At 37.9% G+C, this 21,969-nt stretch overlaps 1 protein-coding gene across 1 annotated transcript in view; it reads left to right on the top strand.

The window, feature by feature from the left end:
- The window catches only part of LOC307195229 (uncharacterized protein), a gene marked incomplete at its 5' end in the record, with an annotated part of 226,553 nt that extends 212,479 nt beyond the window's left edge, over window positions 1–14,074 (top strand). The window contains one exon of the mRNA XM_079939199.1: window positions 12,694–14,074. The remainder of the gene's footprint in view (window positions 1–12,693) is intronic.
- Between the last annotated feature and the right edge of the window lie 7,895 nt (window positions 14,075–21,969).

The raw sequence follows: 21,969 nt of genomic DNA, 5'->3' as shown, positions 1-21,969 counted from the left end.
CTATTAAGTCATGGGGCATTGGGGCGTAAGTCGTTCACTAGAGTATGCGGATGAATAGTCTAGTCGTGTGATAGGATATTATTATTCAGAATTTATTTTACTTTTCGTTTTACTGCAGTTAGCTCCGAGCATGTCTCTGAATTAGCCAAAGCTTGCACTGGCCTCCAATGCAGTTGAGCCCCTTGAAGAATTCTCTTTCCACTTACATTAGGTGTCCATTTCCCTTATGGTCCATCCTTTCATTTTCACTTTATAGTTCCTGAATCTAAAATATGCTTTGAAGAAAGCATTTCCAACTTATATTAAATGTATACACATCATCAATGTTTACACTTTCGGTAGGGATGAACATATAAACCCAAGACAAAAGAAAAAAGAAAAAGAATTTTCCCTGTTTGATTTTCACATAAGGGAGAGCAAATATGGGTGTCTTGATGGACCACCAGGTACTTGCCGGCCCCTCTGTCACTGCAGGGCAAGCAGTTGCCTATTCAGTCTGCATATTTGACCAGTCTTGGGACTGAGTTTGTGATTGCTCAGACACATTTATTAATATTAATTTAAAATATTCAGTGCTACGTAGAGTGTCTCTCTGGACAATAATAACTACTCAACTCACAATGGTTGTGTTTTAGCCTTAAAGGATTATTTATGAAATGCAGCTGCTTTAATTACAGATTCATTAAGTTTCAAGGGAGAACCTTGAGAAAGGAGAACAAAAAGAGTCATCAGACTGTCAAGTTTCTTCACTGTCTGATAAATCTAACAAGATGGAAAGATTCATCATGCTGAGATAGCAGAAGTGATCATACAAAGCAAGGCAGAAGGAACAGAAATCCATTATCTAAAACACATAACTCCTTCAGAGATTTATAAACACTAGTGCATAACCTAAGGCAAGGTGAGTCATTGCTTTCAGTGTAGTTAGCCTGGTATTAACCCACTAAAGGAAGGAAACTAAAAGTTTATGAAGAGGTAATAGAAATTGCAATATGGTCCTTATGCTATTTGGATGTCAGATTCTGTGCAGTTTCCAAATCGCCAAAATGGAGAGTATGGACAATATGTAACTATTTCCCTTGAAAAATATCATGTTATACATGCATCTTCAATTCTTTTAAGTCAAAATAGTCTATGGATATACCGCTTTCCTATCTTCTATGATACAGATTATAACAGCCGTCGTCCAGTAGGTGCTCAATAAATATAGACTTGAAGAATCAACAACCTTTTCCTACCACTCCATTTTTTCTCTATTTAGTTTTATATCTGAACATTAACATTATTAATATGGTAAAAAAAATAATTAAAAGTACTTCTAAGAGTCCCTTAAAATTTTTTCACTGTTGTATTTTCAGTTCTTCTGATTACATGAAGATTATCTCTAAAGATTCCTGTATCAAGAACAGGGAACAGCGCTGTGTCCTTTTTATTATTGAAGGTCTCTTTGGGCAGCGGGAGAGATAAAATTGTTTGTTCAGGATGAATGCTGTTCTACTAAGCATTAGTGAAAGTTTCTGAGTCTCTGCTCAGGCCCGTCAATTCTATGATAGCCTTGCCTATGGTCCCTGCTTCCAAGTTATTTAACTCTGCAGCAGCCTCAGAAACATCTTCCTGATATTTTAAAGGTCTCTATTGGATGCCACATGGAAGCCATCAGAGGGTACCCTCTCATGTGTTGGGCAGGTCCTGAGGAAGAAGCTATCCAGCCCCACGTGTTGGCATCTCCAGAAAGAACTCCTTGCATTACCTCCAGGGGTTGCTTCCATGACCTTTTATGGTGACCAATTTCTAGACTCCATTCAGTTATCTCAAGCATGTAGACATCAACGTCACTTGACAAGAGAATGCAGAAAGCAAAAAAGACAAGAAATTAAGGGAATTAGGAACTTTCCTGCTCATTTCAGAACTATCAGTGGGCAGGGAGGTGGTGGGGCTTAGTGCGGAAGCATGCCAAGTCTGGAGTAAGACACTTAGGTTTGAATTCTGCCTCTGCCGCTGTTTAGCCCTGATATCCTTGGGCAAGTTGGTTAAGCCTCTTTAAGCCTCACCTTCCCTGTAATAATCCTTCCTTCAAAGAGTAGGTGGTATGACCTTGAAGTGGGATAGTGTATACAAACTCTTAGTACATAGTAAGTGCTCGTATTAGTATTGTTGTTGCTTTGTTGTCTTTTATGAACTAGCCTAACCACTGCCTGCTCAGTAAACTCTCACCCACTCAGGCACAATTCTTGCAATTTCTGATACACGTCTTTTATTACCAAAACAAGTGGAAGTTTTCTGATTTCCCAATAGTCCCAAGTATGACTTTCATTATGTTCACTGAAAATAAACCTTGCACAAGATGTGTCTACAATTTCGTGGGTGCTTTTAGTTGTTACATAAAACCTGAACAAAGGAGAAGTGTGAATAATACCCGAGTTCCCGTTCATCAACTTCCCCCTCAGAGACATTTACAGTCTTCAAAACATTTCTTCGTACGTCAGAGTACTGTTTGCAGTTTCTCATTATCCTGGAGGAATGACTAAGTTCTACGTGTTTAAATGTTCTGTAAGACCTTCCCTTCTCTCTTGGGAGGGGGAAAACAAGTCCAGCATGAGAGTCATACTGAGCCCCTCGTTCAGAAGCACAACGCTGGGGGGAGGAAGTGGTTTTGAATACTTCATAAGCGCGGCAGCTCTGAAGCTCCCCAAAGAAAACATTCTGTCTAGAAAGCTGCTTTTTTTTTTTCATTTTGTTTGCTTTTATTTATTTTTTTTCACATCTTTATTGGAGTACAGTTGCTTTACAATGGTGTGTTAGCTCCTGCTCTACAACAAAGTGAATCAATTACACACACACACATGCTGCCACATCTCTTCCCTCCTGCATCTCCCTCCCTCCCACCCTCCCTATCCCACCCCTCCAGACGAGCTGATCTCCCTGTGCTATGCGGCTGCTTCCCACTAGCTATCTACCTTACGTTTGGTAGTGTATATATGTCCATGCCTCTGTCTCGCTTTGTCACAGCTTATTACCCTTCCCCCTCCCCATATCCTCAAGTCCATTCTCTAGTAAGTCTTTGTCTTTATTCCTGTCTTACCCCTAGGTTCTTCAAGACATTTTTTTTCTTAAATTCCATATATATGTGTTAGCATACGGTATTTGTCTTTCTCTTTCTGACTTACTTCACTCTGTATGACAGACTCTAGGTCTATCCAACTCATTACAAATAGCTCAATTTCATTTCTTTTTATGGCTGAGTAATATTCCATTGTATATATTTGCCACATCTTCTTTATCCATTCATCCGATGATGGACACTTAGGTTGTTTCCATCTCCGGGCTATTGTAAATAGAGCTGCAATGAACATTTTGGTACATAACTCTTTTTGAATTATGGTTTTCTCGGGGTGTATGCCCAGCAGTGGGATTGCTGGGTAGTTCTGTTTGTAGTTTTTTTAAGGAACCTCCATACTGTTCTCCATAGTGGCCGTACCAATTCACATTCCCACCAGCGGTGCAAAAGTGTTCCCTTTTTTCCATACCGTCTCCAGCATTTATTGTTTCTAGATTTTTTAGAAAGCTTCTAAACTGGCTTGTTAGCAATATCCGAGAGAATGGCAGTTCCCTCTGGTTTTATTTAAAGATATAAGGAACGCAAAGGGAATTGGGTTTTCAAAACGCAGCAGAGAACATTCTTTCTCTTACTTGCTCTAAAGTTTGATTTGGTTATGTTGCAAAAAGAAAAAAATAAAAGAAAGAAAGAAGCAAACCTATTTTGGGGATGGAATGTTTCCCTACCATGTTTTTTAAGGTCATAGAGTTCTGTAGTTGTCTGTACACGAATCTAATGCTATGCACCCATCCCACTGCCGTCTTGCTGAAATCCGCCCATCCCTTAACGAATAAATTTGGGAAAAGCACTTTACTTTTCCACCTCCCTGTTTCTTCTCACAATGTTCACCCTATTTGGAATTCCCTCTCCATTTCTCTCCATCTATGCAGTTTTCAAAGATTTAAGCTCTTCCCAAACCAACTCTAAAAATCTCAAGCCCAGCTGGGCCCTTCTTCATTTGTCAGCTGTTACCTGAGTTGCCTGTATTTCTCATTTCGCACCTGTCTATCATGTACTACATTAAGGGGGCAGTTCTGAAATGGTTTTGCGATGCTACCAACTTTGCCATACAGTGCAATTTTGTCTTCCAATCTGGAAAGTAGTTATTTGGGCCCTACTCTGCCTTACACAAAAGAAGTTTCTTAGCATTTGTTATTTTTGAAGCAGATGATTATTACTCTATTTTGTCCAAGTTTTGTTTATAAACCCCATTTTTATTGACTACGTGGCAAAGGGTCATGGAGGATTGGACACGCACTCTGATTTGTTGCTTAATGAGTTTCCACAGTATCCATAGAAAAGCTGATGTCTCCTGGAATCCTGGCACCATTGGGAAACCTGCCAAGTCATTCGGTCCTGCATTGACCATAGGCGCGAATCACAGGTCTGTGTCTTCTTCCAGTAAAGATGTTATATTTATCCTAAAACTCATAAAGGAATGTTAGAGAATCAGAAGGAATCATGAATGTCAAGTTAACTATTAGGGCTTTGGAGTAATAAAAATAAAATTGGGGCATTAAGCTTTCAATCAATAAAATTAATTCATTGGTCTGAAAGAGACTGGTCCATGTTAGTGTATCTCAACACAGTTCTTTCTAACAGTATTTCTTTGGATATATAGATAAGTCATATAACAGATTTGAGGATGGAGATGTGATGAGAATACTAAGCCCTGTAATTATTAAGTAGACCAATCTAAGGACCAATGCATTAGTTATATTGATTGAAAGCTTACAGCCCTGATTTTATTTTTATTATCCCAAAGCCCTAATAGTTAATTAACTTGAGGTACATGATTCCTTAGACTCTCTGACATCTCTAAGTTTTATGGTAAATATAACGTCTTCATTGGACGTGTCTGGAGATAACCAGCTGGCCCAGCCCTCCACATCGGCCTGGAAGGAGTCAGGAGGTGGCCCAGGAACTGGCAGTGCTCCAGATGAGACTACTTCTCACCCCAGCACGAGTGAGCAATGCACAGTCCAAGCAACCCCCTTTCTCCACCTTTACCTCCCTCCACCCAAATCAAACCCTCATAGCCCCATCACTAACTTTCTGGAGGCAATAGGTCTAACCTCATGCCCTTATGTCCCAGTTATATCAGTATTCAAGATGCACTGGACACCCAGATTATGTCTTCCTCCATAGACAGTGAGGCCACAGTTCACCATTACTCTAGTTGCCTCTTCTCTCCTTTATTTTTCTCCATAGCACGTATCACTAGATGAAATACTATACGTTTCACTAATTATCTGTCTCCTCTGACTTGAATATATGTCTGTAGTGGCAGATGTATGTGTGCACATGTGTGTGAAAGTCTGTTTCTGCATCTCCAGTGTTTATATGGTGCCAGCACATTGTAGGCACTGGGTAGATGTTTGTTGAATGAATGAATGAACGCATGTATCAAAGTTTCCCTGGAGAGTTTGTCTGCTAACAAGGTCAGGGCTCTGCAGAGGCAGGCCTTGCTGACGATTCCTGAAGCCCATCTCCTCAGCCTCAGCTGCTTGTTTGCAGCTGATACCCCTTGGTTATTTCTTAAAATGTCTGTGAATGTTTCAAAAGCCAGCCCAATATTTAAACTCTCTGAACAAATGTCACTTCCAGGGCCTTATGGTAAGGAATAATCCAAGAGAAGGACAAATTTTAATGCCTGTAAATGCTGACTGCAGTCTTTCTGAAAATAACTAGACATTTATTCATTCATCTCTCTCTCCAGCCGTACCTCTATTCAAAAACTTTTCATTGATCACATATTATGGGCTGGAAAATGTGTTAGATGCTGGGCATATCATGATGAGCAAAGCCAAGGCAGTACTTATCCTCATGGAGAATTTACAGACTAGTGAAAATGATCTAAATTTTCAACCCTGATACAATGACCCAGCAGATTGAATAAAATTACTTATACTATATTTCGATTTTGATGACAAAAGAGTTGTGTGTTATCATATCATTATCCCTGTCCCTCTCTCTATCCTACGTAATGTCCACCCCAGACCTTTTCTTTATTATATTTCTAAACCTGGAACACCTCATAGTTTTCCCTTCACTTGCTGAGTGGTTATATTTATGTTTTTCTATTATTTTCTAATAAACTGCATATCTCTATCATAAATTTACCACATTGTTTTAAATTATTTGCTTATTTGTTAGTACTCTCTTGTTCAGTATTCAAAATAAAGTGTATGCCTTATTAATTACTGAAACTCTGACACTGAAATCACTCTCTCGATACATAGGAAAGTACATATATGTTCACCAGTTCATGGATAAATCAGTAAATGAATGAATGAGGGAATTTTAGCACTGCAGAATGATGGGCAACACTTGAAATTAGATATGGTCATTCTTTAACAATTTTAATCATATGCAGTAAATATATTTAATCTGTAATGTGAACTTTCATCTTTCCAGTTTTCTTATAATTTCTATGCTTAAGTATGCATGACAAATTTGAGTTTCTCTGCCCTAGGCTGATGGCTCTAACTGTAAGTGATAATGAGAGAAAACATACACTAAACATCTAAAATGTTTCAACACAATCTCTCAATATACTTTCTTTTTTTTGTAAAAAAAAAAAAAAATCTTTATTGGAGTATAATTGCTTTATAATGGTGTGTTAGTTTCTGCTATATAAAAAAGTGAATAAGCTATACGTATACATATATCTCCACATCTCCTCCCTCTGTGTCTCCCTCCCTCCCACCCTCCCTATCTCACCCCTCTAGGTGGTCACAAAGCACCGAGCTGGTCTCCCTGTGTTATGCGGCTGCTTCCCACTAGCTATTTTACATTTGGTAGTGTATATGTGTCCATGCCACTCTCTCACTTCATTCCAGCTTACCCTTCCCCCCTCCCCATGTGTATTTTATGTCTCAGTGATGAAATTAGCCCTTATTCCAAAGAACCCTTGCTTCTTCCAGTGGGAAATGATGTTTAAAAAATCTAATCTACACACCAGGGGTGCTCATTGCTATTAGTTCATAACGATTTCTGGGCCTCTTCAGTGGATGGACAGAGGAAGGGAATTGAATGTTTGTGTTTTTAAAGATAAAATACTAAAGGATAAATATTGATAACTACAATTAAAACGACACTATAGAATTTTTACTTAGTTCCTTCTGTTTTACATCTGTTTCTCCTTTCTCCCACAAGAAACCTGACAGCCACTCTGGGAAATTTGAATATCACATACTCATTTACTTTATCACATACTACATACACGATTTTCTCAGAATAAAACGCCAGTGTTACCAGCAATCATATGATAATTAAAACAGGTAATTTTTACTACCTCTTTTGTCTTTAGGATATGTCTCTCTAGAGATGACATCAAATTACTTTGTTATAAAGGCTCTTGGAAAAGGTGATTTCTGTGTGGTTATGCTATAAACTAGAGAAATATTTGGGTTGATTTGTTTTATTTTAAAATTTTAGGGATGTCTTTTTAATTTTGTTTTATATGTATCCATACATGTTTATAGGTAATTTTTTAAAAAAAAATAACAATAAATAATGACGTGTAGCTGCTACCAAGGTCTTTTCTAATCTAATCTCTGAATTCCTCTACAGATAACCATTAAAACATGTTATGGTTTATCCTTTCATTTTTAATATTAGTATATAATTCAGAAATATACATATTTTTAATCACTTCTTGGATACATATTATCTTATCAGTCTTTCCTCTTTCCCTAAGTTTTCTATTTTATTTGCTTTCTAGAATTATTTTTGTTTTTTTAAAAGAAGGGCTGTATTTCTTTTTACAACGGTTATTTTTATGGTAGTCCAGTCCCCTTAAAATACTCTTAGTTCTTTTACAGTTATTATCTATTGGTTCACTTTGATGATTGAAATTAAAATAAACTAATAGCTTCTTTTTTTCCCTTGAACCTAGTATCACTATAGATATGGTCCTTTGGTTTCTGGCTTTTTCTGTTTAGTTTCTCTGTCTGTTTTTATTGAGGGGTTCAGGTAGATGAAAGAAAGATGCAGCGTCTACCTCTGTTTCCCCAGATAGTACACTAATACATTACTTATTTTGCTATCTTTATTGTAGCACATTAATGGGAATTTACTGTAGCAGAAAGGGAAATCAAATTTATGATTTGACTTTCTCTTTTGCAGCATTTCCAATTTAAAGAAACCAAATTTATAATATGTTATAATCAGAATAAAAAGTAAATAGCTTGAAGATTCTTGCTGGTCAGAAGGTAAATGTCCATCATATTTGATCCTTAATATTACAGATCTCTAGGTAATTACCTCCTCCTTAATGTTAAAATCCTCTAAATAGCTTTACACTTTTGGTATTTGTCAAGTGTCATCCAGGCTATTTTGCCTTTGTTCTTTTATTTGAAAAAGTTAATCTCATAATTAACAAAAAAGCAATTATAAAGTACTTTATAACTCATAAGAGTTATACTGAAAAATATCTGTGAACTCTGCATGCTTTTTATAATTTGTAAAGTTTTATTTTAGATAAAGAACAATTACCCTGGAAACTAATGGAGAGCTCCACTGTGATGAGTTCAATAACCGCGCATTAGGCTGAGGAGGTCTCGGAGGAGGAAAGTGTAAAAAGGATGTGAGCTGACTGCAGTGGGGGTAGAACTTTTGTGTTTTTCAGCCAAGTCCCTTCAGTAATGGAGCATATTTATATCTTTTGCTTTGGGTCATCCTCTCTTCAGCTTCTTGAATTGTAGACTCCCAGCATCTGTGCAGTGGAAGAGATACATCTGAAAGCTCTTCCCTGCTTCTGTTGAATTTGGGTATTGTGTGTGTGTGATCTAGCCTGAGTCACAATCATTTGATTCCAGCAGTGTGATTACCTTATTAGAAAAACTAAAAAGGGGAAATCAGACTTCTGATGGCAAACACACAAAATGTGTTCTGTGATATTCTTTTCAAAATGAGAAATAATTCTCTTCAAGCTATTTAGTTCTTATGTAAACATCAGGCGACAGAGAGTAAAAGACATCTGTAGAAATAAAGAATATATTTTTTCCTTGTGGCGTCACTCTACCATGTATCCTGTTTGAAGAGTATTGTGTGCTATACACGTGAGGCATTGGTTAGGGGAAACATTTATGCAGAAAAAGTCTGCCTCTACCTCTGTCACTGTCTTACGAACTTGGGCAGGAGAAAAAAAATCCCGTTTTGGAAGACGTTTTCTGTAACACTTCAATGTTTGCACTCACAATTTCGTTCCCATCTCTTTCCCCAAATGCTAACCAAAGAAACATTTTGGCTTCTGCAGCTAAAAAGGCAGATTATTTGCACCTTGAACATGAGCGCTGTGATGCCTCATTTCTGAACAGAGATTTGTGTTGCTAGTGTCTTGGTCTGCCACTGAGAAGAATCTGGATTCTTCAGGACTCCTGCATTCTCGGGGCCTCACCAGAATGGAAGGGGTTAGAGCGCTGGGCTTTAGAGCATATCTGAGCCTTACCAGGAAGCAGAAATGGCCCGGGCTCCTTGTTTCAGTCCTGCTGGGCAGTTAAAGCAGGAATTTCCCAGATCCTGCACTCTGTACCTTTTGTTGATAATTTCTTTTCATAAAGGCTGACATAATGGCACTGCCGCCTACTCGCAGTGCAGTCGAAATGAAGGTGATGTTTTCAGAGAACAGCACGCTCTGCAGCTAGGCAGTTCAGCAGAAGCGGAGTGATGCAGCCCTGCCTCAGAGCAAGCCGGTGCCCACGGATACAAAGCGCTGCAAGCGAGCTACCAGCTCCTGGGTGTGTGCTCAGGAGACTCAAATCATCATTTCTCATCTCCTCTCACATCACAGTCATTGTTGACCTTCCCACCGACTTGATTTCAACCGATCGCCACAGCTCATTGCTCCAGCCACCTGGCCGCCTTTTGTTGACACATCACACCAACTCCCTTCCTGCATCAGGATCTTCTAGGACTTTCTCTCTGCCTGGAATGATCTGCTTCAGGTCTGCCTCTAGATCTTCCCACGGACATTTCCTCTGGTCAATCAGTTCTTACAGAGGCTTTCGTTCCACATCTAAAGTGGTCCTATGCACTCCCTAGCACACCGTCTCATAGCACTTCTTCATATTATCCTAAATAATATTGCTTATTTATTTAGTGAGTTATTTTGTAAACTTAAGCCCCTCCACCCCACACACAAACAGACCGTATGCTTCATTAAAAGAAAGTCTACACCTAACTTGTACATTTCTGTGTCTCCAGTGCCTAGATAATATGCACTCAGTAAAAATTTGTTGAATAAACGATTACTCTGTATTTTCTGCCTTTTGGTGCAGGTGTAGCTCTAAAAAGTCACTTTAAAATCAATAGCATTCCATTTGTTTTGAATATAACTCTTATAGCAAGAACCAAATGACTATGCAAAATGTGAACACAGTCTTGTGAAAGCTGGAATTCTGATAAAAGCCTAAAGACACATTGGTGGCCCGTGGAGGAATCCATATGTACGATGTGGCTCACCTCTTATCAGCTGGCTCCAATGACGTGATGACACAGTCTCTACTCCCTCTTTTATGAGCTCGAAAAGAGTGTGTTTTTGTGGTATTTGTACATTTGTGTTCTTAAATTTACATGTTGATTTTCTTTGTTGATGTGTAACTTACATGAATATATGTCCTTCGGCATATTTCAGAGTAAAGGCAATGAGAGTAACACAGTGATTGAGGCAGTTTGGTGACTATAGATATAAGGACTCATTACCTGCCTTTAGGTGGTTTTCGGGTTAGTACAGTGGTAGAGGCCTGAGAAGGAAGAAACCCTGGGAGAATCCTCTTCTGGCTTCCTCCGATTTAATCCTCCTATTCTGTGACTTGCTAGAATCGATCATTACCCATTGAGTAAACTGGTAGAAACATTTGGAGTTTCCTCCCTCATCCATTATTATGTTGATGTAAATGTTGGTTTAAATTCTGAATTGGCGGAGTTGAGTGGTTTGTTTGGTTAAGCTGGATATGTGAACTAAATGAGCAGGTGGTAGCACCCGAGTGACTGCTGGTAATCCCAGTTGTTTTCCACCTCATAAAAGAATGGACATCTTGAGACTCCTTTTTTTTTACAGCTCTCTGTAATGATTTCCATTTTTCAGCCATGCAAGCCCTGCTGGGTCAGAAATGGTGAATGGAAGGTGCTGATTTAGCATCATATTGAGTCACAGACTGCTGGGATGAGCTGCTACATCCCCTCCCCCCCTGTGTGTACTGACTACTGCATGGAAGTGTGAGAGATGCCCTCCACCAGAGACCCACTCTCTTATTCTTCTGGCCCAAGGGTTTGGGGAAATGATAAGAAGTCAGTTAGAGCATTTGCTTAAAAATGTGGGTATTGTTCTATCTTCTGTCATTAGAAATAGATGAAAGTTTCATAAAAGACTAGATACAAATAGGCAACCAGATCTGTGACGTGATCATAACTGATACACAACTTTCCATCTTAGATATCAACTTGGGTAACTAAATTCCAAAATTTCTTGAGCATAAAACTGCCACAGAACTCTAAAAGACTATATAATAGGCTGACCTATAATTTTGGAAGATGTGAAATTTTCCTGTTAATCATTAATTTTCCCCTACCCAAAAGTTTCGAGAATTTAATTATAGCAACTTTTTGTCAAGAATTGTGACCTGCAATTAACACAGTATTTATATTCTAAATACTTTTTGGGCCAATAAAATCTCCAAAGTCTTGTTCAAGATCACGCTGTTTAAAATCAGGAACTTTGTTTCAGGTTCTGGCTTAAACACATGCTACCTGTATGAACTTGGGAAAAATACTCAACTTATTTAATTTTACCTGATTTGGCTTTAAGAAGGCCGTCCCTCCTGACACTCTAAACCAGAGACCAAATCCAGAATATAGATGGGACCCCACCGCAACTGTATTCCACCTCACGGAACTTTTCTGCAGCTGTATAACCAAACCAATCATACTGCTTTACCAGCACCACCTGGATCATTATGGCTATGTGGGACCTCTGAGAACTACCTCACAATGACCAAAGCCATTGCTCTCTCACGTCCAGACAACACACTTCTTATGGAAACTGCACCTTGGGTACTGTGGCCCCAACCCAAATAACCGTCTTCATTGTAACCCATGTGAGACAAATAAAGGAACTTTGGTCTGGTGCTAGGAGGAATTATGGGAACTCTAGCTGCAGCTGCCCCTTGGGGAGGATTTGCCTACCATGAGGCAACCTCTTCCCTGGATAGCGCACTAAAGAAAACTGGAGACATTCTCACACTTTTACAAAAATCCCTAGCTTCCCTGGCAGGGGAGGCCTTTGACAACCACCAAGCCCTAGACTATCTCCTAGCAAGCTAAGGAGGGATTTTTGCTGTCATAAATAAAACACACTGCACATATACTAATGTCATGGGAGAAGCAGAAGTAAATGTGAAAAAAATCCATGAACAGACTTCCTGGCTCCACAGATATAATCAAGGGAAGCAAGAATGGACGGAGACCCTGAAGGGTTGGTTTCCAGGATATACTTGGCTTCTGCCATTTCTAGGTTCCAGAGCTACTCTATTTCTCCTCTTTCTTTTTGGTCCTTGTATTTTTATCTACCTAGTTAAATTTCTATTCTCTAGAACACAACATTCCAGCTTCAGATGATGCTACACCAGAGATTTCAACCCATCCCACCTGAAGATGAGAAACATCAACACCCGCTGGGCAAGGTTGCTTCCTTCTACTCCGCACTCTCCTTCTCTGCCACTCTACACAACCCCACGACCCCTATCTCTGACAGACAACAAGGAGATCTGGACCCCCAGGTAGGGGCAACAACCCTGCTCAGCTTGAAGCAGTTACAGAAGACAGAGCATCAACACTTTGCCCCTTAAAAGATTTTTAAGAGTGCAGACTCCTTGAGGGGGAACGTTAGAGTAGGCAGATAACTGAATATGAGCAGAGAAAGGGGGGCACGGGCCAGATGGCAGGAAACCACACAGCTTGTAAACAGCAGGGGGTCCTTGGGCAGACAAAGAAAAGCAGGAACCTCCAAATTGCCAGGAAACCACATTTGGGGGTCCTAAGTGTCCTGGAAGCAGACAAAGGAAGGTGGGAAAGGGCGGGAATCGCCAGCGTCCTAATGTAACCTTTTGCTCATTATGCTCTCATTACAATAAAATTAGCCTTGCAGATGAGAAGGTCCCATCACGGACTGATGCCATGGGGCCATGACACTTTTGATCAAGACCAAATAAGGACAAAAATTCCTCCTCTACCAAGGAAGATGGAGCTGAGATGAAAATCAGGGAATATGACCCGCAAACCCTTACCTCCCTAATGAATATTCTGTCCCTTCATTTCTACACCCCATATAACCAGCTTGCTAAAAAATCTCAGAGCAGCTACTCACCAGAGTCTACCTGCTCTCCCCTTGAGAGCATACTAGCACTTCATAAAGCCTCACTTTGCTTTCTTGACCTCCCTGTCTTGTCTCTGAATTCTTTCTGCAACAAGACAAGAACCTACTCTCTGGTAACATTTTTTTGAGGTTAAGATGGAAAAGTTATTCAAAACTTGTACCACAAGTCAATTAACAGAAATCATTATTATTACCCCATATTTCAAACTGCATTGAGTTACTGGTTCCCAGTTGAGGAGATCTTTTAAAGCCACAGAATAATTAGTGAGTGTTGTTAGAACTGTATAGTTGAGTAAAATAACATATATACAACATAAAGCTTTACTTTCTCACAAATGAAAGAAAAATTAGAAGACTTCTGAGCATTGCCAGCTTTAAATCTATATCTGTAACCAATCTATACAGGTTAAAAGTTAAGAACCTGGCCTCTGCTCTGAATTTAGTCGTTGAGAAATGTAACAAGACATTATTAGTCTACGTAGAGGCGTACAATTGCCTTTGGGACTTAAGATCAAATAAGTTTCTATGTCAATAATTGTGCCCGATAATAACCTATAAGGGAAAAGAATCTGAAAAGGTTTATATATATATATATATATATATATGAATCACTGTGCTGTACACCTGAAACTCATATGATACTGTAAATCAACTATACTTCACTAATAAAGAAAAAATAATTGTTCCTGAACTGGTGGACCTATGCTTTGCTACAACACGTTAATCCCATTGGTTAATGTGGGGGGAATTTATGGTTTCATGATTGATTCTATTTCACCAGTGGAGAAGGCATAGAAAGCGGACAGCCTGAGGTACAGATTGATTCGGTCTATGAATAAGGAAAGATTTTAGCCAGAGAAGCAAACCATCAATGGGAGAAATCCTTGGAGTTGGGAGGACCTATACAGACATAACGATTGATGATATAGGATGACACAGATACTGGCTATTTATTTCAAAACATAGACTTGTGTTTTCTCTGAGCATAATTTCTCAGTCTGTTCTCAGATGTCAATATGGTCTCATACGAAGTCTTAGAGGATACCAAGTGAACAAAGAAATTAAATATCATAGGTCTTTATATCATGAGCGATTCAATGAAGAGGTCCACCTGACTTAAATCAGGTAATCTATTTCAAGGTACTTAAGGAAAGCTCTGAAAAATACATCATTTTATAATCAGAGAAATATAAAACTGTTGCTAGTTTGCAAATAAAAAAGAACTAGTCAGGTTTCAGAAAAATCAGTAATTAAGAATGACTTGTTTAAGATGGATTGTCTATTCATTGAGTTTGTGCCTTTCTGTATGAAAGCAAATCTGATATCGCCCCTTGCCTCTATTATAAGTCAGTGTGCACATCACATACACAGTTATAGGGTGAAAAAGAAGCTTTTCAAACTGAAATAAACTGAAAAGACAGTTAACTCTGTGTAGTTCTAGTCCCCAGAATAAATTAATCTTTGAGACTTTCTTGAAAGTTACTGACTTCTTAATAAACAATTTTATCCCTGACTTTCACATTGCTGATGTGAAAATATAGAAAAGTCTTTGCAAATAGCATATATATTTGAAGAAAACTGCTAATTTCCTACCACCAGTTGGCTAACTGTAAGGTAACCTTCGTTATTTTATGGGGATCTTTTTCTTTAATTTTTTCTTTCTTCCTTCCTTCCTTTTCTTTGTTCTTCCTTCCTTCCTTTTAAATTTGGGTTTCAACTTCTTCTAAAGCCTGGACTCCCTGGTAAAACTTCTTCATAAGTAAACTAGTTTGCTCTTCTAAATAATTTTACCTCTCTAATCCTTCCTTCACACAGACAAAAGTAAAGATAATCAATATAATACTTCAGTATAGTAAAATATTTTCTGAGAATTATGTACTCTAAGGCAACATGGGTGTTAATATATGTTAGAGGAGACAAATGATTCATCCTAAAGCAGGATTTTAATGAGGCTTGGTTGTATTATTCCTCTATACAAGGAGAAAAATCAATAGTCAATATAATGAAAGCAAGATAACATTTATACTAGTATGAAAAACCACTACAGGACCTAAAATCAGAATACCTAGAGACGCGTATCATTATTATTGATGAGCACACTTAATATAGGGATATCCACTCTCACTCAAAACTCTAAAGGAATCTCAATCAAAATCCCAACTAGATAATTTAGACAAACATATTCTAAAATTTATATGAAAGAATAATGTACAACAAATACATAAGTCAACTAACAAAAAGAAAGCAAAGAATGAGGAATTGCCCAACCAGATAAAATAACGTACTCAAAAATCTATGACAATAACACAGAATGGATTGAGGCAAGAACAGAAAAATAGAAAAGCAGAGCAGAACAGTGATCTCAGAAAGAGAACTACATAAATATAGGAAATTGATTGTTGGTAAAACGAATACCACTAAAATTGAACAAAGTTTGGGAAATTGGCTCAGATATGAAGAAAATGAAGTTGAGGTCCTTACCTTGTATCATATATAAGAGTTTTAAATGTAATAAGTAAAAGTATAAAGCTAGGGAAAGAAAATTTGTGAGAGTATCTTTATGACTTAAGAGTGGGGAGAGATTTTTTTTAAAGATTCAAAAAGCATAAATCATACGGTAATAAACTGATTTGTTAATATCAAGATGAAGGCTTTCAGGTCAGTGAAGGACTGGATAGACAAAATTAATAGGTGATTATTTAGGAAAAGATATTTGCAATTTGCAAAACCACAATGGAATTTATACATTTATTTTATAACAGAATTCTCCAAAAAACAAGGAAAAATAAGGAAGGCTATCTAATAGAAAAATGGTCAAAAGTTAAGAAGATTATAGAGGCAATTTGTGAATGGGGAAACCTACGCATAAAAAGCGTATTTAGTTGTAAAACTCAGTAGTAAATTTGAGAAATTCAAACTGAAATAAGATAACGTGCACACCTATCAGAATCATAAAAAATAGAAGGGGAACGATGACAATTGGCAAAGAACTTTAGGAGAGAGAATTCGCATGCCCAACTTGTAAGAATGTGAGCTGATACAAATCATATTCTTTTTTTGGGGGGAAATGATTTTTTGGAAATCAATCTGGCAATATTTAGCAGAATTAAGAATGTGTGTAATCCAGGTCCCTACGGTAGCACTTCTGGCTATATGAACGAATTCATTCACATACAGGTTGTAAGGAACATAAACAAGAATGCTCATGTTTGGGGTGGTGTTGAGGCAAACTAGGTGTCTTTCACATGACGAAGGGATAAGTAAAATGTAGTCACTATTCTATAGTATGCTTTGCCGTAGTTAGAATCAACACATCAACAACACACTGAGTGTGCATACAACAGCATGATTAGATTTCTAGTTATAAGTGAAAAAGGAAAGAATGAGATTTGTAGTATAATACCATTCAAAACAAAACAGTGCTACTTATTATATAAAGATATATGCATACTTAAGGAAATTTCCAGCTTTTAGATGGTTTCTTACAGGTACAGAGAGGAGGGCTTGGTAATAAGAGAGAGAAAATAAAATAAATTGAGGAATGGTGTATGGACCAGTGATGAGAACATGCTATGAAATGAAGTGTGGTCATCATAAATCTCAATTCTGAATGCCACACTCTCCCCATCACAGATCATTTTGACTTTTACTGTGTCAGCTCATCTACTTTAATGTGTTAATGAGAGAAGGCCCCTGCCCTCCCCAGCTGTCTATCTCTCTGTTTATCTGTGTCTCTTTTTCTCTGTCTCTCCATCTTTGTCTCTCCTTCTCTCTCTCTCTCATCATGGAGAAAAACAAATTTAGACCTCTGTGAACACTGTGTATTGTCTAGTCCTAAGAGATAACTAAGAAATGGGATTTCCAGTCACATGCGTGGGCTATTGCAATCCACCTGAAGTGATGTGAGGTGTCCCAGTTGAAAGAACCTCTGAAGTTTGGCTAAGAGAAGCTTTAATTCTCTCCTTGGTTGTAAACAATTTTATTGCTCCTTTCCATTCCTGTGTTAAAGAGGGAGTGAACGATTATACTGACCTCCTTCAGCGGAGGTTTAACTACCAGTATTATTATCTCCATATGGCCTCATGACGACAAAGTCTGTGTGGTTTTGTTTTCATTGATAATAGACCAGCCTCTTTTGGCATAAAACTCATTATTCTTACTACTTCATATTAAAAATAGAAGCCCTCTAACTCTGCCAGCCATCTAAGATCCATATGGGTTTTTTGAACTTGGATGTGCCACTGCACTCAATTACATATCCATCTATCTTTCATTGTTGTGGAATTAAAAGGACGTTTTTACATAGAACTGTCCCCAAATATGTAACTATTTCTAATCTCTGTTAATGCTGTCTTAATTGTTTCTAATTGATGTATTTTGAGAACCAGATACAGAGTATCCAATTAACCTTGACAGGAGATGACTATCTTTAATCTGAGGTGCCAGGCTCTGCTCTGAATTTTAATGAAGAAAAGAAAGAAAAGAAAACTCCTCTCTCTTCTCTTTTTATATCTTAATGCAAATGCATGCCTACATTTTTTGCCTGTTAACAGGAAAGAGAAAACCAGGGATTTGAAAGTAAGGATTATCAAATAGATCCCAGGAAATGTAGGGCAATATAAGTCCTGGCTTCCTTTTTTGTGACCTTATAAATTAGAAGGATGGTTAGCTTATCAAGCTTGATCATATAGAAAAGCAAAGGTTTGGATCCAAGCTCTCTGACTAACTACTTGCATTTTTTCTTGAGAAAGAAACAGCAACTTTCTGAGTGTGAGTTTCCTTAATCATAAATAGATAATTTTTTGATTATCTAGATAATTTTTCAGGTTTATTTGAAAGATCAAATGAGATACTGCATTAAAATTTTATTTATAAATATAACACATGGCAAGTGTGTACAGTACAATAAATAATATGATACTTTAATTTTTTCTTCATTTTAATGTCTTGATGTGCATTTTTGAGAGTTTATGGCATATGACAGAAGAGTGAAGTAAAAAAGTGTTAATTAATGATAATTTTTGAAACTTGACACTTTAAATAACAGAATAGTTCCAAATTTTGCTTTTTTGGTAGGTCATTGCTTAGAGAATATGGTGATACCAACCAGTCTCCATAAATGGAATCCTAAGAGACTCCTTTCAACCTCTTTGATATCTAGTTACTGATGTGCACCACCTGTTTAAAATCACAGTATAATGAGAATATCTCAGAACTTACCTCAATCAGCTTGTGAATAGCATCTTGTATTCCAGTGATTTTTTAAGAGCAATAAATTATTGCCACTGAGCTTTGATTTTCTTTAAAACAACCATTACATGAAAATGAGTTACTTACAAATAAACTAGAAAAATGTGTGTGTCAGACAAGAACTATTTGTAAATATTAAGTAAAATGAAACACACTACAGCAGGTAAGCAACACAGAGCCAATATTTAAGCATTTTCAAATAAATATATACTAGGAAGTGATTTTCATTAAAAATGTGCGATATAAGTATTTACAATTCGAGGAAAACTGCTATTGCATTATATACCAGTTAACTGCCATAATAATCATTCATCTAATATGAATAACATTAGGAAAACTCTTTTGCTTCCTGGACATCAATGAGGTATTTTCATATAATGAGCTTCTTAGTAAAAGGCATAATTTCTTAGCAGTTTTTGACTAACAAGGTGACCATTTAAATCTTTCCAAAGTACATTGAAAAAACCTCTTTCTCTCTTTCCCTTTACCACTTTCATTCAGGATTCCCAGCACCAGAGATTTATTCTATTCCATTAGAGGTCTAGGAACCCCTTGCTAAGATATAGGTGTCCCTGGTACTAACCAATAATTATCCATTAACATCCTAACATTGGCCATATCATTAACTGCATTCATCTAGCTGGACTCTTCAGGCCAGGTTGAGAAATAATCATCCACAGGTCTCTTACATTTCTGCATGTCTTGAAATTAAAGGTACTGACTGGCTTTTGTTCTGGACAATCTTTTCAAGGAAGTTTGTATAGTAAACTGCCTTGGAAGATAGTGTCTTTCTTGCTTTCTCTCCAGTATAATAAAGATGATGTATTCCATCGGAGCAAAGGTCAGGTAAGTTTGCTTGCAGCCAGTTGGAAAAGACTGAGGTTTCTTCAGCTTGGGGTTTCTCAACAAAACCCTACCGTGTGCACAGCATCCACCCAGGCTGCCATGTGTCATCTCCATGTGACTTGAGGGTCAAAAGAACCTGATGTAACCATTAAACTTATGCCTGTGCTGTAATAAAGTCTTTTTGTCTGACCCGGTAGTCTCATATTTTCTATCAGCATCCATGAAACTGAGGCAGGCTAACTTGTTAGCTTGCAAGGATAATATCACAGACCTTCTCAGTCTTGTCAGGCCATAAAGGAGACACACTGTAATGGGAGGTGAAACAAGTTTTGGAATACAGGGCAGTCTAATGAGATAGGTTCTCAATGGGTTTCCCTGGATATAGAAAAGGTATAGAAAGTGAGAGAGATTGAAAACTCAAGGGTAAGAATTTGAAGCAGAAATGTTTATTCTGAAAGGGATGGAGGGAGGGTGCATGAAATGATGACCCATTTTTATTTTCTTAAGTTAATAATCTAATGTCTTTTAATTCCTTACCATGAGGACATGGTAGAGCTTATTATGTGCAGACACCCTGATGCTAGAATGTGAAAATATAAAAGTTCTATTGCTAGTTAATGCCCCTGGAGAGGCAGGACATAAGTTATACTAGAATTAGCAAACACTTTTTTAATGAAGAGTATATTGAAATAAAACAATGCCATCAAAGAAAATAATGAAGAATGATTCTAAGCTGAACTTCCGAGTGAATAAACAATCAAAATGCTTGTGCATTCTAAGCGTTCCCATCCCCCTCTCACTTTAGTCAGCTACAGTGCGTCCTCTGAAATCCATGTCAGAGTTTGCCATCCCACTGCTCAGAAGTGCTCCAGTGGATCCCCGTATCTCTCAAAAGTACACCCAGATTTACTCACAGTGACTTTACTCACAGTGACTCCCCTAGACATTCCCCTGTCTTCCAGGTTTCTTGTTAAACTGTACCTTTTGAGCAAGGCCTTCCCTGACCACCATATATAAAATAGCACTCATTCCCTTAGCTGTCATTCTGTGTCCTCTTCAGGTTCTTTCACTGTTTTCATCACACTGAACACCGCAAGACATGATATGTGTACTCATCAACATGTAACATGTAAGTGCACGCACACACACATATTTAGTTCTAGGTCACTTCCTCTGCCATGTGAATGGGAGGCTAAAAACCTGCTTTGTGCCAACAAACACATGAAAAGATGCTCAACATCACCAATTATTAGAGGAATGCAAATCAAAACCACAATAAGGTATCACCTCACATCAATCAGAATGGCCATCATTAAAAATCTACAAACAATAAATGCTGGAGAGGGTGGGGAGAAAAGGGAACCCTCTTGCACTGTTGGTGGGAATGTAAATTGATACAGCCACTATGGAGAACAGTACGGAGGTTCCTTCAAAAACTAAAAATAGAGTTACCATATGATCCAGCAATCCCACTACTGGGCATATACCCTGAGAAAAACATAATTCAAAAAGATACATGTACCCCAATGTTCATTGCAGCACTGTTTACAATAGGCAGGACATGGAAGCACCCTAAATGCCCATCTACAGATGAATGGATAAAGAAGATGTGGTATATATATATACAATGGAATATTACTCAGCCATAAAAAGGAAAGAAATTGGGTCATTTGTAGAGACGTGGATAGATCTAGAGACTGTCATACAGAGTGAAGTAAGTCAGAAAGAGAAAAACAAATATCGTATATTAACGCATGTATATGGAATCTAGAAAAATAGTACTGATGGGCTTATTTGCAGGGCAGGAAAAGAGACGCAGACATAGAGAACGGACTTGTGGACACAGTGGGGGAGGGGAGAGTGGGACAAACTGAGAGAGTAGCATTGACATATATACACTACCATGTGTAAAATAGCTAGCTAGTGGGAAGCTGCTGCATAGCACAGGGAGCTCAGCTCAGTGCTCTGTGATGACTTAGCCGGGTGGGGTGGGGGGGGAGGGAGGGAGACGCAAGAGGGAGGGGATATGGGGATATATGTATACGTATAGCTGATTCACTTTGTTCTACAGCAGAAACTAATACAACATTGTAAAGCAATTGTACTCCAATAAAAAAAATTAAAAATAAATAAAAACGTGCTTTGTACGTGCATTTGATTGTTACATTTATCAGTAAGCAGTTGATCGTTATGTCCTCATTTACACTTTGGTGTAAAGGAGTGTCACTCTCAAAAAGGGGTCTGATATTTGACAGAAAAAGTGACCATAAAGTTTCCTGTTCAAATAAAGCCCTTTTGAGATGAAAGGACACAATTATAACCTCATTAGGATAGAGATAATCTTGGATTGTCCTAGGCAAACCAAGGTGCATAATCATCCTATTTATATGGGATTCAG

The sequence above is a fragment of the Stenella coeruleoalba genome (assembly GCF_951394435.1).
Source record: "Stenella coeruleoalba genome assembly, chromosome: 12".
In the NCBI taxonomy this organism is placed as follows: Eukaryota; Metazoa; Chordata; class Mammalia; order Artiodactyla; family Delphinidae; genus Stenella; species Stenella coeruleoalba.
The sequence above is the reverse complement of the archived record's forward strand: the minus strand, read 5'-3'. Positions and strand labels throughout refer to the sequence as shown.